We start from the raw sequence: 18,614 nt of genomic DNA, 5'->3' as shown, positions 1-18,614 counted from the left end.
AGAAGAAAAACAGTGTTAAATTACTATAAAATGCCTAAAATAAACAAGCTAAGAGAAATATTTTCCTCTAGATGCTTTCAATAATAGTAATCTTACTGACTACTTGAAACAAATATAGGTAAAAAGTTTTCCAAGAAGAGGGTGATCTTTAAATTGATGTGTCTCTAAAATTTAATCAATAACTAAAACTAGACATGCTATCACATTCCATTTCTGTGTGTTATCCAAATTACAAAGGCCTATGATTTTTGTGGGAAGGATTCAGAATTAACATATATACACAGTACAACTTCAGAGAACCAACATTAAGATGCAATATTTAGGCATCAGAAGTAGTAGTAGTGATTTAAGAGAACTCAATTATATTTTTTCATACTAAATATATAGAAGAGAATGAAATGTATGTGGTTAGTTTTAAATAAAAACCTTCACAATAACATTTCTGGAATTATAATACAGCTTGTTTTTGTTTTTTGGGTTTTTTAATATTTGGAGAGCAACCAGTGAACATCTCATTGGGGAAGGTACTTTCTACACAGACAGCAGAACCCCATTTTCTGAATCCTTTAATATTAAACTAATAATTTATTCCCTGAATGCTTTACACTCAATTATTTCATTATTTGACATCCCCAAAAATTTCAGGTAAACAAAAAAGTAAAAAATTATATTGGTGTATCTGATCGAGGTTCAAAACCTAGACATTATTGGATCCTGGATTATTCCTACATGCCCAGGTAGCAGAGATTCCTCCCCCACCCCGATTAGTGAAGGAGAGGCAAATGCATCCTATACTTTCAAAAGTAGACCTCCTATAGTCCTACCCATGCCTATGTGTCATCTCAACGTTAGATTATACTATGCTTTACCACATGTTGAGCCCATTCAGAAATTGAAGTTAGAGCAGAGAACAGATGCCCACTTAAGTGGTGTTTCATGCAGATAACATTATGCCAGTGTTCTGGGATCTTAACTAGACCTCCACACAGAAACTATTGGGAGCAAGGAACTGATTTTAATAGAGTATACTTTATGAAGAAACTCTGAATCGCTTAGGACTGGTGTACTTGACTAATTGTCTCTGTCCCATATGATATTAATGCAGCAGCTCCTATAGCTGAAACAAGGACAATCAACGACAGGACACTTTTCAGTAAGGGTCTTCGTTGGCCTAAATCAGAACTGCTTTCATCACTATCTGGGAAGGGGGTGGATTGATGTGGTTGACATCCAAATGGTGCTTGACACAGATCATAACAGTGCCAAATCAACGTGAGGTTGTACAAAATATATTTTACTGTACTTTAACTGTTTCCATAGTGCTATAGCTGCACCTACGTTAGGGCAATGAGCAGTTTATAAATAATATTTTGCATTTTAACTATGCATTGCCCTGTAGGTACTCCACAAATACATTAAATATTGAAACAACTCGGCTACCGTGCTGGCTGAAGCCTTCCCTCCGGTATCGCAGGTTGACAAGGAGCAGTAAAATAAAGTACATGAAGCCTGAAGCAAAGACATAACACGCGCACTAGGAAGAGCTAAGAGTAAGTGGAACTCCCTCCATGTCAGTGGCTACCAGCTTCTTACAGAGAGAAGGACGAGAAAGGTCCCCCTACTCCCCATATCCACACACCCGTCAGCAGCCGTCCTGTTCCTCTCCCTCTCCCTGGTGTACAGCAAAGGAAGACACCCAGGGAAAGGAAATGCCGAAAGGCTTTAACTCCCTTGTCAGCGCAGACACTCCCCACTCCGGGCAGCCACCCTCAGCCCCACAGCTGTCCGGGTGAGGAGGGGTAGACAGCCCGTTCCCGGCTGGGGAAGCGAAGGGCTCAGCCCGTCCGCGCTCACCCCCACCTCAGTAGCTTCCCCCGTGAGGGGAAAGGGGAAGACACTCCCTCCCCTCCCCAGCCGGCAGTGCAGGCCTCAGCCCCAGAGCAGGCCCTCGGCTGATACAGCAGCAGCAGGGAGGCGGTGGTGCCGGGCGCGGGATTAGGAGAGACGCCAGAGCACAGCGGCCCAGTCCCGCCGCCATGCCCGGCCCCTCCCGCAGGGTGCTGTGGGAACTACCTCCAGGTCGCGGCCTTTGTTCTTGAAGTTCTTCAGCCGTTGGTTATCTAGTTTCTCGTTGTCGGCCATGGCGGGAGAGAAGGAGCGCGGCCTCCTCCCGGGCCTGCCGGGATCCCCTGCCCGGCGCCGCCGCCTCACTCACTCACACTCCCTGCCCGTCCGCGCTGCGGCCTGCGCCACTAGGCCGCCGCTGCCACTGCCGCCTCCGCACTTCCTGGCTTCCTTCCGGCCGCTCGCTAGCTTCGGCTGTCTGGGCCGCGAAATGTGCCGGTAACCAGCAAAGGGACAGAGCCGAGGTGGGAGGGAAGAGGGGAGGGGAGGGGAAAGGAGGAGGTAGCCTCGATCTAGCCGGCCGAGGCCACGCCCACCCCTACGGGCCGCGCTCTCTGATTGGCTGTGGAGACACGGGCCGGCGGCGAATGGGAGAGAAGAACTTGGAGGGAGGGGGCTGAGTTGGGGGAGGGGAGCGAGGTGAGAAGGGGGGGATGGGACAAGACGCTCGACGTGGGGAGCGAGGCGGAGACACCGACGGCGAGAAGGGTGACGGAGCGAATGCTTCTTTCACAGTAGGCAGCGGGGTTTCCCCCCGAAGCCGGAGAGCCATTTTGGGCCCCAGATTTTTAGAGGGCGGGGGCGCGGGGTGCCCTTTTCCTCCTCCTCCTCCTTCTTCTCCTCCTGCAGCGGCTGCTTTTTCAGTTGGTGAGTCAGCTAAAAGTCAACAACAACGTCATCATGATCCTCCTTCCCGCCCCACTTGGCTGCTGTGCGCGCACCTTGGGAGCTGCAAAGGCTTCTCCCTCTGTCTCTAGCCTGGGGGGCAAGAGACCGTGCGGCACCCGCTGCCTTGGGGGAGGAGGCACATAAGCGGTTAGTAGCTGTTGTTTTTATTTATTATTGTTACAAAACTTTTCACTATGTTTTTAAAATAACCACAGAACAAAACTGTGTATTTTGCTTATCCTAGCCCTGCGCTCATGCAGAAACCAGCACTCGGGGATGGCAGGGTACTGGGGCTCTCAGCTTTCACTGTTTCTTATTTTTTCCCAAGTTTGAGTCACTTCTTCTACCTCCATCCAACTCCCCTTTACCTCCATCAAATTTGCACCTCCCCCAGTGACAGTGGGATTAGTTTGAGACAGAACAGTAGCTTCTTTGCAATCAGTGGATACCCTAAGTCAGGGGTGGGCAAACTTTTTGGCCTGAGGGCCACATCTGGGTAAGGAAATTGTAAGGTGGGCCACGAATGCCCAGTGATGGAGGGGGACTCCATAACAGATTTTACGGAGGTGGGGCGGGGAGGGTGACTCATGGGGTTTGGTGCAGAGGGGCTCTACAGGGGCAGTACCAGGGACTCCTAGGGGACCTGCTGGCAAGAAACCAAGGCGGCCGTACCAGGACCCCACAGGCAGAGGCACCCTAGCTGGGATGAGTGCGGCCCCTGGGTGATTTCAAGGCTCTTGAGGGAGGGGCCATAGGAGACTGGGAGGGGACTGGGCACACAGCTGTTGCGCGAAGCTCATTCAAGGTCTGACCTATTCACTGAGTGATGCTAGCCAACTCAAGTCACTAGTGCTAGCAGACTCAAGTGATGGTTTTTGTATCCGGAGTCCAGGACAGATTTGAAATTTGGTTCCCTGTTCACCAGGGAGATAATGTAGAGCAGTGGTGGGCAACCTGCGGCCTGTCAGGGTAATCCTCTGGCCGGCCGCCAGAGATTTTGTTTACATTTGTACGGCCGCCCACAGCTCCCAGTGACCACGCCGCTGGGAGCTGTGGGAAGCGGTGCAGACCACAGGGATGTGCTGGTCGCCATTTCCCACAGCTCCCATTGGCCGGGAATGGTGAACTGCGGCCACTGGGAGCAGTGGGCGGCTGTCCAAATGTAAACAAAAGGTCTGGCGGCCCACCAGCGGATTACCCTGATGGGCCACAGGTTGCCCATCACTGATGTAGAGAGTACTGCACTGGGATGATGGACTCATAAACACTGTTCCCTCTAAGCTGTGTGCATGTGCGCGCGCACACAGATCTTAAACCCCATGCACATGGTGAAACACCACGCACACAAAAATTTGCACAGAAGAAATTTTTTGCACAGATGGCCTGTCAAAAATTAGAGGGAACATTGCTCATAAGAACCTGTCTTGTTAACTAGATAGGTGCTTGCATTTTGTATGGGTTGGAGCTTTTTCAAAGTAAGTGGTGTTTATTCCTACACAGAAATAGTTGTAGTAATCAAGTTTAACAGTCACAAATGTGTGGATGACTATGGCCCCATAGACCAATAGAATGGCCAGCGAGTGCAACTGAATCACACTTAAAGGAGATATTTTCCTCTCATGACTATTAATAGATTAAAGAGAAAATATTTTTATTTGCTTTCCATTATTTATGTAGGCCTTTACTACAGTAATGGCCTAGGAAAAAAATAGCACAATGATTGTAAAACCACAAGAAAATGGCAGCGCTCATAGCTTATTTTTTTAAAGTGACTACATTTCAAATTGATGTTTTCCATTTTGAGTCAGAGAAACAAGAGATTCCATCAGTGTTTTCAGTTCTAGCTCATTTTTGCAATATTTTCTAATTGTTCAGCTTATGATTGTCCTCAGCAGAATGTGGCTGCATCATTGGAATAAGAAGAGGTCAATGGGTTAAAAGTGCCTTTTCTTCCTTTGCTAGTGTGGAAAGTTCCTCCCTTGTTTTTTGCTGAAGCTTCTGCTGCTGAGTTTCTTGTATGATTCCCGCTGTTCATAACCTGTTCTGTGTAAGTCTTTGAAAGAAGTCTCCCTCAGTTTGTTTTAATTTTCAGACAGATTTTAAAGCCTCCTATTGTGATTAAGGATTGTGTTGCGTGTTTCAATGGGACACTTAAAATTCCTCACTCTCTTCCCCTCTTTCAAGTTGTCCTAGCTTAACGTGTCTATCATAATTACACACATTGACATGATGAAGGAGAGAAGATTGCACTGGCAACTATATTCAGGGACTTAAATACTCAGATGTGCAGTTATTGACCACTGTGTACCAGGAGGGTAGAACACAGAAAAAGTTTTCTAAACATATCAAAAGTGTGACTAAAGGCCATGATAGCAAAAGGCTGAAGACTTCAATCATACTGCTTTGATAATATAGTTAGTATATTTAAAGTTCCAGTGTTTCTGAGTTATTGGGCACTGAAAAGGCCATCATCTGAAAATTTTAGAAAGTGAAAAGAAATTTATGAAAGAAGCTTTACATTCTTAACCATAATATCTATCTGTACAAATACTACAAAACATGGAAGAGTTACCACTATAACAACACCAAGGCATTAGTCTCATAACTTAAAGGGAAGGCACTTAAAAGCACATTATTATACAGAACTACTTATAAATGCTTCCCAGTCACTCCCCTTGTGCACCTGGGAGATCTGGGAAGCAGTGTGCAGAATATTTCTTGGAGTTTTATAGCTCCAAAAAGCCTTCAATATGGGCCAGTGTCTTAAAGGCACAGTTGAGCCCCTTGATTGGCAGAATGCAATTATCTTTATTGAAATTTATTTATTTATTTTATTTATTTATCGAAATTGAAAATACTGGGGTTTAGCTCACATTTTACAGATAACATCCTGAGATTTTAAATTATCACAAATGGTCAGGCCCTTGACTGATGGTGGTGGAAGGGGAAAAGCAAAATTATATGGTCTAAGACCCAATGGGAGCCTGAAGAAAGAACATCTTGCTCCCTCCTTACTCTCTCCTGCTGCTGTACTGCCCTTTTCATTTCTTATCCAAACACATTAGAGCTGAACCCCTCTCTTCCACATTTCACCACCACAATTCAGCTTTGACCTAGGATTAAATAACCTGTGGGTGTGAGAAGAAGGGGAGGGGGAAAAATGAAGCCAATATCTGTACCAGCCCCAATGTAGATGCATTAGCTCTACATCTAACCCTCAACCAGTACGTGTTGGATCATATTAAAGAAGTTCTGTATTAAAATCACAAATGAGTTTGATTTCCCCATAGTTTAAATTCCAGGGTATTACTAATTAAGAGGTCTCTTGGTTTTTGGTACTGTTTCTCTCCCTCTATGTGTGAAACTTGCAAGCTGCTAATTGTGTTAGTACATTCTAAGACAGAGTCTGTTCTCAAAGCAATTCACAGAGAGAGAGACTCAAAGCAATACTCTAACAACAGAAACAGCACCCAGAGACTCCCCGCCCTTTTGTTGTATTAACAATTGTGATTAAAATAGAGATAGAGGATGTATGTGGATGGATGCTTGGTGTGGATAATTGAATGATCAGGGAGGTGCCAGCCTAAAAATCCAGTGTCCATCGGCTGAAGAAGGCGTCAAGTGGAAATAACCAGAGGACCCCCAAAGGGCAGACTGGAATCCACCCAACAGCCTCAAGAATGAGAGAACCAAAGAACAAGATAACATCTAGCAGCACGGAGCCGTCAGGAATGTGCTATCTGCTGATTGATTCAGCAACAGCATGAGGAAGCAATTCCCATAGACTGGCATAGGAAGAAATTCCTATAAAAATAGACTCTAAAAAGTGAGAACTTTGGGGTCTGATTCTGCAAACCAACTTCCAGGAGCATCAGATGAGCATCTGACAAGGCCCTGCTCCCTCCTCATGTCCAGGCCACCTGGCCAGTGGCTTGGCATGAGCAACTCTAAGGCTGGTAACTATGATAACAACCTTGCAGAACCTGTGTGTGTGTGTTTGTATGAATGAATGTGTGAATAAATATGAGATTGAATGGAATGTTATAGCTGTAACTAACTGCTTACTATGATTCTTTCTGTATTCACAATAAATGTGGTATTTTGCCTTTTTCCCTTTAATAAGATCCTGCTGGTTTTTAATTTATTGATGTAACATTTCAACAACCTGTAATAGGCCTACACAAAGTCTTCCCACTCCACTGCCCTGCAGCACCCAAAACCCTCCCACTGTTGCTTCCTATGACCTTAATCCCACATTATTTTGCAACAAACTGTGAGATAGGGAGGACTATGCAATAATTTTTCTATTATTTTGTGACTTGCAGTTTGTTCCCTGGAGGATTCAAATCCAGACCTGTCCCGAACTTTCAAAGCTTCTAAAATTGTCAGATCTAGCATAACATTCTTATGGGTGTATATTTTTCATGAATCACATTCTTAGCTCCCATTATATTGCGTGTTCATAGAAAGGAGCTTGTCCTTCAGTAGTCTTTGATCTGTCTTTCTGGTCTGTTATCATTTGGAGAGTAATTCACAGAGGATATAGTTATGCTTATTGTAATTCCACTGACTTAAATTGAAACATCAGGGATGAAGCAGGTCTACGATGTTTAACTACAGTCTAATTTATGTAGCTCTCAGAGATATCATGGTAATTGTATTTCTTCATGAGGGCACTATGGAGAGTATTTGCAATAGTGTTAAAGAGTAGCACAAGTAACCATTCCATGTATGATAACCATAACTAAAGCAAAGAACTTAAAAGTTCACTGTCAGTGATTTCTTCAAGCAGTTTCTCACTCTTCCTCACCATTGGCTTCATTTTACCCTCAGATCAGCACTGCTGATCGCCAAACACTTAGAAGAAATTATGGATTTGAAGGATTGACAGCAGACTCCCTTTTAAATGCTTGGTTTCCTGGCATTATGCCATCTTCCAAAAAAGTACAGAGATTCAGGTACTTATAGTTTCTCCAAAAAGGGTGTAGTTGGATGAAAGTATTTACAGCATAACAAAATATGTACATTACACAAATTTAATAGGTATGGTATATTCCAGGATGATATATGTGATGTGTACAAAACTATGGCTTTAATATATTTCTCAGAGTGGAGTTCTAAATGCAAATGTCCAGAGACATGGAACTAGAGCAGTGGTTCCCAAACTTTAACAGCCCACGAACCCTTTCACTAAATTGTGAAATCTCGTGAACCCCCTCCTAAAAATGAATATTTCCAGAGATTTAAGTTTAAATTTCCTCCCCACTCCGTGGGACTCCTACTGCTGGACCCCATTGACTGCCCCGGTCAACTGAGCTCCACTGAGCTCAGGCTGCAGGTCTCGCTGACCAACAGGGCTCGGGCTGCCTGGCCCCGCTCTCCCTGGGGCTTGGGCCGCCTCCCCCACTCACGGGAGCAGGGCTCGGGCTGCCACACCCAACTGCCCGGCCCCGCTCTCCCTGGGGCTCGGGCTGCCAGCCCCGTGTGAAGCGCTGGGGTTCGGGCTGCCGGCTCCCCCGCTCACGGGGGCAGGACTCGGGCTGCCAGCCCCAACTGCCCTGCCCTGTTCTCCCTGGGGCTCGGGCTGTCTGCCCTGCAACTGGGTCCCACCTGTTGCCTCCAATGCCCCGGATCCTCTGGCCGCCATTAGTGAAATTTTTCTGGCGAACCTCCTGTAATGTTCTGTGAACCCCCAGGGGTTCGCGAACACCAGTTTGGGAACCACTGAACTAGAGCCTAGTCTATATTCCATCTATTGTTGCATTGCTCAAACAGCAAAAAGGGGACTGAGCTGGCTTAAACAGTCTTCAGGTGGAATAAGGTCATTGCAGCTGGCTCTACACTAGTCACTTATGAAGTGGCCTGCCTGGTCCTTGATGTAAGTTAAAGCACCCTCAAGGTTACTCCAACTTATGCCCTGCTTCCCATGGTTCCTCCCACCCCCAGTGGGTCCTGGGAATCATCAGATAGCTGTAAAGAAGTGCAGTACAGTTCACTGTACTCTGGCCACACCGCAACACCTCCCCTCCTGAGGGCTCGGACTGGGGCCAACGTAGAGCCCTTCCACCAGCGCATACACTGCCTCAGAGGGCCTGCTCCTACACAAGAGGTATTCTCAGGAAGCAGTTTCTGCCCACTTTAAGGCACCTTTACACTGCAAGAATGGTGTAGAGGAACCTTAGTGTATCTGAGAATCAGGCCCCAATTTTTTTTAAATGTTAAATTATATACAAATAATCTAACATTTAATAAAGAAAAGAAATATTACATTTAAACTGAGAAGATAAAAATTATCTGCAAAAACACTCATTAATCCTGGGGTTTATATGCCATTTCAGACTTGAAGTGGAATACCTAGAATTAAAAAAGTGGATTGTGGGAAGGATACCTTATGAAGGATACCTTATGATATCTAAGGATATCTTATATATATATATATATATATATACACACACACACACACACAGATATTTGTTTTAGTTTTACACTGAGTATCTGAGCCTTGGAACCCAACTAGTCTTGCTGACACTGGCCATATCAAATATCTAGTGGTATCAGCCACTAACAAAACCCCCCCCAAAAAACAAAAACCAGTAAATATATCAAATTGAGTTATGTATAGTACAAGAAGGTACAGTATTTAAAAGATTTTGATGATCATTTTCTAAAAAGAAAATGTATTTACTAGGACGGCCCCACAACAGGCTATAAGCTCTATTAAAAAGAACTGGCCCCATTGTAATACCCAAAAAATTCAATGTGCAACCTTATTTTTACCCACTCTTTCCCCTCCCTACTTCTCCCCACTCTGCCATGGCAAGCAGGTGAGTTTGGAAACATAAATGATATATTTCTGTGACGCGTTAGTGAAGTGTGGTTGGAGGTTTGCTGTTAGATGGAAGGATGGGGGAGTCTGCAATGTGCTCATGTCAGGACTGATGAGCCAGTGGAGATATGATGATTCCCACGGCAAGTCAGCACAGAACTCTCAACACAGTGAAGCTCAAAATTCTATACCATGCAGAAATAGATCATGATGAGCAAAAAAAAGTCAAACTAACATTTCCCTGGTGGTGTAATAATAACTGACAGTTGGCTTCACTGGAGTTCATTGGGATTCACATGTATGCAACTAAGATCACAATCGTATGGTTAAACTAGGGAAAACAAAAGCAAAAAAGCCACCTTGATTTCTATCCACAGAATACCAGGGTGTCCCTTTGTATCACACCTGCCCTCCAATGTTCCTGTGTTGGAACTGTCATGGTTCTGCTGTATCATTGAGCTACTACAGCCTCCAGGATTTCACCATTAAGGGTGGGGTTTGCTTTCAGCCAAGCCTCTTCATTCTCTTCTGCAGTTTTATTTTCCCCTGTACCATTTGAACCAGATTCTCACTTTTGCTCATTTAAAAATGAAAATGTTCCCACAAAGCAGGTGGTCATCTTTCCTGGGCTATTTGCTGTTGTTGTTGCCTCACTGGTCAATGCTAAACCAGTGGTTCAGATTTTCTCTGCTAGTTGTCAGCTCGTTTGCAAATAAAAGGCTGTGCACACTGAGCATCTGCTCCCGCTACAGCAATAAAGTCTCCATGTAAGCTCCTGCATCCATTCTTACTGAGGTCTGTATACTTGAAGGAAGCAACACGATGGAATATGCATTGAAGATGCAAGCCATCCAATTTGAGCTAGAAATGCATTTTAATTATTTAGCACCTTAGAGAAGTTTTCTGCTTTTAAATTAAACCCAAAGCCTCTGATCCCCCAAATTTAATTTAATTTTTTTAATCTCCGAGAAAAAAAATTGACATTTAAACTGATTTTTAAAATTTGAATTCCATATTCTTACATAAAGTTACCAGACCAAATTAATCCTTGATGTAATTTAGCATGGATGATGGGGTTACAATGGGGATGATTTGACCCTTGGTCTCTAATGTTAATTAAAATAGTTTCAACGTAAATTACCTTTGTCAAGTGTCTTTCATCACATGCCTGTCTTCTTTCCCCTAACTGCCCCAAGCACAGATGTCTCTGCTGCTCCATGGTGGGTAACAGGTAGGAGTCTGGGGTGGATTCTGATAAATAACCTTTATTTAAAAGAGAGCATAGCCCAAGTAAACTGTAGTAGCAGCTATTGCTGGTTATGAGTAGAATTAATATTCAGGGTTCCTTCCTGAGCTGCAGCTCACAGACCTACTAAAGTATTACCAACCTCAAGAAATCAAAAATAAAATGAGATTGGGGCCAAAAATCATGAGGTTTTTTAAAAAATAAAAATAATGTTTTTAGTCTGTCTTTTGGCTTTAACTCTCCTCTACTTCTCTGCCAGAGTATGTGGGAGAATTTCAGGTTGAAAAAAGAAAAAACCCAAACAACCTTTAATGCACATAAAAATGCATGCCTTTCCAGGGCTGCTCAGATGGAGGCTCGAATCTACTATCCCCTCACCCCTAAGATAGGGGAACTGCCCTCCCCATCCTCTTACTGTGTTGACTCTTTCCCTTCTTAGTTTATGTCCTTTGATAACAGAAGGGCTGGATGGTAAATAATTTGAGAACCACTGACCTAATATATCATGATTCACGCTCATACATGGAAATTACATTACCTTTTAGAGTTGATGAGATATATAGATATTAAAGAACTTTAAACTTACAGCAATCATTTTATATCAGGGGTTCTCAAACTTCATTGCATCACAACCCCCTTCTGACAACAAAAATTACTACATGACCCCAGGATGGGGGAACCAAAGCTTGAGCCCAACCGAGCCCTGCTAGCTTGGGGTGGGGGGACCAAAGCCAAAGCCCGAGCCCTACCACCCCAGGGCCGGGAAACTAAAATCCAAGAGTTTCAGCCCCAGGTGGGGAGCCTGTAACCAGGGCAGAAGCCCTCTGGCTTTGGCCACAGGTGGTAGGGCTTGGGCTTCACCTTCAGCCCCAGTCCACAGCAAGTCTAATGCCAGCCTTGGCAACCCCATTAAAATGGGGTTGTGAACCACTTTGGGATCCCAACCCACAGTTTGAGAACCCTTGATTTATATCAATGATTGCTATGTCACAATAAAAACAACATGGAATTGATTTAGTCTTTCACGAGGAGTAATGCTTCCTTGACACCCTGCCTTCCGCTCTCCCCAACAGCTTCTCTGGCCAAGATTGGATTGCATTCCTCTCCTGCACTGTTCGCCTGCCTCCTAACAGCTGTGGCTTGGCCAGGGACTTGGAAGGGGCAGGGCCTTGTGGCTCTCCCATTTTTAGGGAGAATCCATTGCCCGTGCCCCTGATGCACGCTTGCTTCTGCACCAAAGGAGCTTGGTGCTGGCTGGCGAGACCCTCTGGAGCTGGCTGCTGCCCAGGGAGTCTGGCTGCCATAAAATGCTCCCACAGGAGCTCCCTGGACTACTCATGCCCCTTGGGCACCTGCTTCTCAGCAGCTTGGTCACATCACATTCGCCACCTAGGGACCTGCCATTGAAGCTGGGTCACTCTCTCCATGGTCCCTGCACACACAGTGGAACTGCCCCTTGTTCCCTTTGGCTGCTCTGCCCCAACTCTGTGGCTGACAGGCTTACAGTCACATGGCCCAAGTTCTGCCATGTGAGCCCGGAACCCAGCCCAGGTGCTGGGGGCAGGCTGCTGCTGCTGACAGACAGACTCACTCCCGCCAGCTCTGGATACCCAGGCCATGAGAATACATGCCTCTGTTCCGGCCCACAGTCAGGCAGCTGGCAGCACTCAGTGCTCTGCCTGCCTGCTGCCGCCATGGTCCTAGCACAGAGCTAGGGAGAGCTTGCTCTGGCCAGGGTTACTGGGACCAATCCTGCAGGGTGGTCCACTGAGCACCCTGGGCTCTGGCTGATGTTGCTGGGCCCAATCCTGCAGTCAGGAGATAGGGTTGAGTACCCTCTGCTCTGGCTGATACCATTGGGGCTGATCCTTCACTGCCTCATTTTTTCCACCCCTTCTGGCTTTGTGCCCTGGGCAGCTGCCCAACTTGCCCTAGTTATGGCCCAGGCAGAAGGTGACAGAAGCCCTTACTGGCCCGGATGAACCCCAGAGTGTTACATCATTCTATACCAGTTTTAGTATTGCTAATATACAACTTCTTTGTTATCCAGAAACAAACCAGAAGCAGGCGATCTCTCCTTTGGCCACTAGATGGCACAGCAGCATCTTATTTTCCCATTCTCAGGTTTATCTCAAGTATCTGATCTGGCAATTAGACTGGATAAACGGACTTCTACTGTATTTGGGGCATGTACTCCAACAGACATGCCAACAGAGACTCCCATATGAAGTCATCAAGTGGAAGCCAACTGGTGTGAGGCAACAAAGGCACCCAAAAGAAACCTTAAGAAGAATCCTTATTTGGGAGAGGTTGATCTCAACACCATACAGCAGATGGAAGCAACAGCAAATTACAGAGAAGAATGGAATGATGATGCTAATGTGCGTGCACATTGCAGAAATTGATTCAGGAAGGATGTGAAAACCCAAACCAAAACAAACCACCCCGCTCCATCATTTTTGCTTGTCTTACACTGATTGAACAGTTTGTGCCAGATTCTCATTTTTGATCATTTTCCTGACGTTATTTTCTAACCTTACATACCTCTGCTATTGCTACCACTGCTTGGGCAGGGAAGGGATTTTTGTTTCCACTTAATGGCAGGGAGAATTTTTCTCTCTTTAAAAAACTGCCCTTGTCAGTCAGAATGGTGTTCAAAAGTCACTTTCCGGCAGCTCAGCTGTCCAAATTAATAAGCTACATGAAACTGTAAAATTATTGGATAAATCGTAAAATATCCAATGTCATGAGGTTCAATGCCTTTCCATTGTAACTATGTTGTACAAGACACTGAAGTCATTGAAAGATGTTCTTGAACATTGCTTCAATACATACTCAAGATACTGATAAAGCCAAAGGTCTGTTGATGTCACTGCATCAGTTTAGTTTCATTGCTGTGACCACACTTCCCTCCCAACTCCCTCCCTTCATATTGAGTCCCTAAGGATTTTTGTATTCCAAGATTTCTCTACTTTTTGTATCCCTGAACTTGTGGCCAACATTTCCCTATCAACAGTGCACTAGATTGAAAAGGGAAACTATTAATACCACTCCATAATTAGCTATAAAGCAATGCAAGGTACTCTCTTGCTCACTGCATATACCATATTCCCCAAAGTCTGCCTTCACAGGGAGTAAAACACTACATGCCAGATCTTTAGATGGCATAAATTAGTGCAACTCCATTGACTTCAATGGAGCATTGCTGATTTACACCAGCTGAGGATCTAGTCCTCTGATTGGAAACCAAATCCATATCTCCCACATCACTGTGCAGAATGTTGACTACCATGAAGTCCTGTTGTTATACATTACCATGCTTTCTAAGTTCTGTTTTTTTTTTTTTTTTTTTTTTTTAAGAGTATTGGGTCGAATTCTGATCTCAGACACTGGTTTAATGTCATCACCCCATTTGACTTCATTGGAGTTGTTCCCGATTTACAGTGGTGTAAGAGAGATCACAACTGGAGTATTATGTCCCCACTAGGGTTTGCACTGATCATTGACTATGCTGTGATGCAAGTAACTTTAGAAGGCAAACGAGGAATTTTATGGACAAATTATAAAGTACAGTTGGATGAACTTTTTTTTGCTGATAACATTGTCCTGCTTAGTTCAACACATCATTTAATGGAATTGGTTTGTTTATCAACAAGGAGCCATATATTTTGTCATCTATCAATGTCCTAAAAGCAACCATCACAATAGATAGAGAAACACTAATAGTAAGTCATTTTACCTATTTAGAGAGAGATGCATTGGTTATGACATGCTAGATGTCAAGTGAAGAATATCAAAAGCAGCAAACAACTTTTGTAAACTTAAAAAGATTTCAAAAAGTAGCATGATGATTGGCATTGAAACAAAAATATGAATTTTAATATGGCATCATGTCTATCCTCCTTTATGGAGAAGAGTCATGGAAATCTACAGCAGAAATTTATAAGATCAACTCATTCCAAAGTAATGCCTGTGGAAGATGTTCAAAGTATTACATCTTTTAGGAATTGTCAGCCCCCTTTGACTTCTTTTCTTCCTAATTGGTCTTTCCATGGGACTTTCAACCAACTCAGAGAAATAGTAGGCAAATATGCCTTTCTGAAGTCCAGTGTCCTTGTTTTGCTGTTGTTTTGTTTTGACAGGTGCTGAGTGTCCTCAACTCCCACTGACTTTAAAAGGAGCTGAAGGTGCTCATCATCAGGACAATGTTGCCAAGTCTGTGGAATGCCAGCTGCAGTATTTGAGCAGTCACGGGTTGTGGTATTTTGGGCTAATTTACTTATAGGCTGTTACATTTTGGGCTGCCTCATCTATGTCCCCCAGATGCCCTGGAGCTGCAGAGCTTGGGAGCTCAGTGCCCCGCGGGCCCAGCCACAGACTGAGGGGGTAAGAGTGGCCCTTGGTCACATTGTGCCCCGCATATGATGGGAGGGGGCTGGCATGCAGGGAGCCCATTCCCACTGGACACTCTAGGACTGATTCTCCCTGCCCTTGTCAGTGGGTGGCAGGAGGGGAGGCCCCCAGTGGCTTTGCTCCCTCCCCCAACTGGTGCGTGCTCAGCCGTTGCCTCTCTGCACCCCAGCTGCCCAGGTGCTGTGAGCCCAGAGGAGGCTCTGGCTGAGCTGGGAAGCAGCAGCCCCTTGCCCCCTGTACACGACACCTCCCTGTTTCACTGCTGAAGTCATGGTCTTGCTCAATGGGCTCTTTCCAGCACAGCTACTCAGTGGATTCATGAGAGGGTAATGGGCTCACTCTCTCACTGAGGCTGCCGCTGAAGCTGCTTTATCCAGACACCCCCTAGCAGCACATGGAGCGGCAGAACTCTTACTAAGGTTTTGTGGGGAGCGTGGGCACATCAATGCTGAGGTCCTGCAGCGTACTGAGCACAGTGTGACTGCTGCACCCGTGTGCAGCTCCAGTGCAATCTGCCGAGCTCTGCAGGGGTTCAGTTGGCTGCCTGTGTACAGCAAAGTGCTGGACTCCCATCCAGTTCCCACTTGGCCACCTCCTATTTGCCTTTAACTTCCCTACCCTTGAGCTCACTAAACCCTCTCTTCCACTCCCCACCAATCTAAGAAGATCACAGAGCCCTTTAAGGGACACAACTAACAAAATGTGTTCACCGTAGGCTCCCAAAAGAGCAGTATTGAAGTGTGCACTTATTACGTTCCTTCTCTAGGGCTACTTTATTGCCCCTTATTATTTCAGTGGGGAAGGTAGAAGTTGCTTGTTTCATTCAATAATAGAAGAAGGGGTGTGTATTGAGGAGTAGAGAATGGGGAAGAGCGACTCTTCTTTGTGATGGTGATATGGGAGCAGAACACAAAGGAATATATACTTAAGTAGGATGTGAGAAGTTCAGTCTGACCCATTTTTATTTTCCTTTTTTTTCCCCCTTAGAGAAGGGTTTGTGTTTTCAATCAGTTCAACAAACTCCCTCTCTATCATGGCACATTACCTTATGGAAGTTATACTTTGGGTCAACATCTTCTATATGGACTACATCTCCCATTAGGCAATATGGATTTCCCTCTGACTGAACTCTCCAGCTGGGCCACTAAGTGGTTCAGATCTCCTTCTGGGGATTTATACTGTACAATTGTAGACCACTTCCCCAGTAGGCTATGGGTGGGGAAGACTCAGGCCTGCCCACTACTCCAGGTCCCAATCCAGGGACCCTAAGAATAGCAACCACACACCTCCACATCCATTTAATAAAACTGCTTTCAGTTCCCTGGGCTACTTCCCCACAGGCCCAGCCTTCACTAAAGCTTCACCCTTATCTCAGGGCTCTTTTATGTTAGGCCTAACAGCCAGCCAGGAGTTCTTCCTTGCTCCCCTAGTACCTTCCAGCACTAAGCTGTCCATGATGCTGTAGTTTCCTTTGTCCAGGCAGGCACCTCCTCTGGCTTTAGCCAGAAACTAACAGTTAGTACTGCTGCAGCTCCTTTTTATAAAGCCATACTGGGCCCTGATTGGCTGCTCCCTACAGCCTTTGACTGGCTGCTTCCTTTGCAGCCTCCCCTCCCCCCTGCTTCCTACGCAGCCTCTCTAGGTTGCTTGGAGGACTTAGTTCCACTACTCTTTTCCTGGGATGAGTATATCAGGATCCTGAGGCCTCCAGAGGGGGCCTCTGGGCCTAGTCCACCCTGTCACACAGACAATCATTATCTTGGGCTATTTTAAATATACAGATGAGCCCATCCTGGCCCTTTCTATTCAGGGAGAAGATCCTAACTTCCAAACTCGAATGGCTCCCAGTACATAGAATAATACATAATCATAATTATAGAAATGGAGGGATGGAAGGAACTTCGAGAAGACATCTAAGCCCTGTTCTTATAAACCTCTAATGATGGGGATGCCACGGTCTCCCTTGGAAGCCTGTTCCAGTGCTTAACTATCCTTATGTATCTAGTTCAGTAGTGCTATATGTTATTTTTAAAAATATGTATGGCTTCAACATTGCTCTCCATGGAGCAGTAGTGATTTTTAACAGCACTATTTTTCTTTCAGCGGTGTCATTTTTATTTACATACACCTTGCTGCATTCACTGAATAATATGAAACCTATTAGTAAAAATAGTTGTTTAAAGTTAGTGCAAGAATTTAGTCTTTTCCTATATTTTGTACAGTACCTGTCTACTAATGTTGCATTTTGCTGTTTGAGATCCAGTCCTGCTAACATGCACATGAGTAATTTTCTTCATGTACGTATATAGTTCCACATGTGAGAGTGTTTGTACCAGCAGGCCCTTACTGTTAAATGTAAGGTTTACTAAAAGGGAAAGCTTGCAGTGCAAATGACTTATTAAATAGTTAATAAAAAAACCCCAGATAGAATGTCATGTCAAAAAGCTGGAAACAAACAACTATGCACTCTGTTCCTGTGAATTAAGCTAATTAAGAAACTAATTAAGAAAGATGAAATTCAGGGCCTCATTTTCTACTACATAGATTACTGCCATATACTGGAGTGGAACTCCTAGAGGTTCCTTCTACTTCTTTCTTCAACCCCCTCAATTTCCTTGTGCTTTCTTCCTCCAGCAATTCTAATCCAAGTCCCTTATTCTAGATCAGTCCTTCCATTATCCTCTTACTTCTCATTCCTTCCCTATCTTGAAATGGTAACTTTCCCTTTTCTTACTATGCTCCTACAGTATATTTTTTCCCCATGCCACCTTCATACTCCCATCTTCTGTCTGTTTCCTTATTGTAGTTTCTCTCTCACCTGATAAGGTTCTCAACCCAGAATATTCATCTGCCCAACATTCAAATCAACAGATACCCAAGGTGTGGTGGGGGAGAGCTTTTCAAAGTGCTGCCTGTTTGTATTGTTGAATGCTTTTATATATGTTATCATGGATAATCATTCCCGTGATGTCATCACTGCATCATAATAGATTGGGACTTGGTATTTCTGATGGTTGGGAAAAGGAAGAAGAGGTGAAATTACAAACTGTATATACAACTTAGAGTCAATTAAAAAAGGAAATAAAATTTGAGCCAGTGTATAACATTTGTTGTACTTAGAACAATTTTCATTCTTCTATCTCTAGCTTTAATTTTCCTCCTAACTGATAGTGGACTCTCCCTATTATGATTTATTTTCAAGGTAATTACTTATTGGTGCAAAAAGAGAGCAAACATTTCAGTGCAGATTTACAGGAGTTATGTCAAAATCAAAACTGTGGCATTTTGTTTTACTTGATGTCAACTGTAGGGACAATGTTAATCTTTTCTTATTTA

Source organism: Natator depressus, chromosome 9 (genome assembly GCF_965152275.1).
Source record: "Natator depressus isolate rNatDep1 chromosome 9, rNatDep2.hap1, whole genome shotgun sequence".
NCBI lineage: Eukaryota > Metazoa > Chordata > Testudines > Cheloniidae > Natator > Natator depressus.
Note: the sequence above shows the minus strand (reverse complement) of the source record.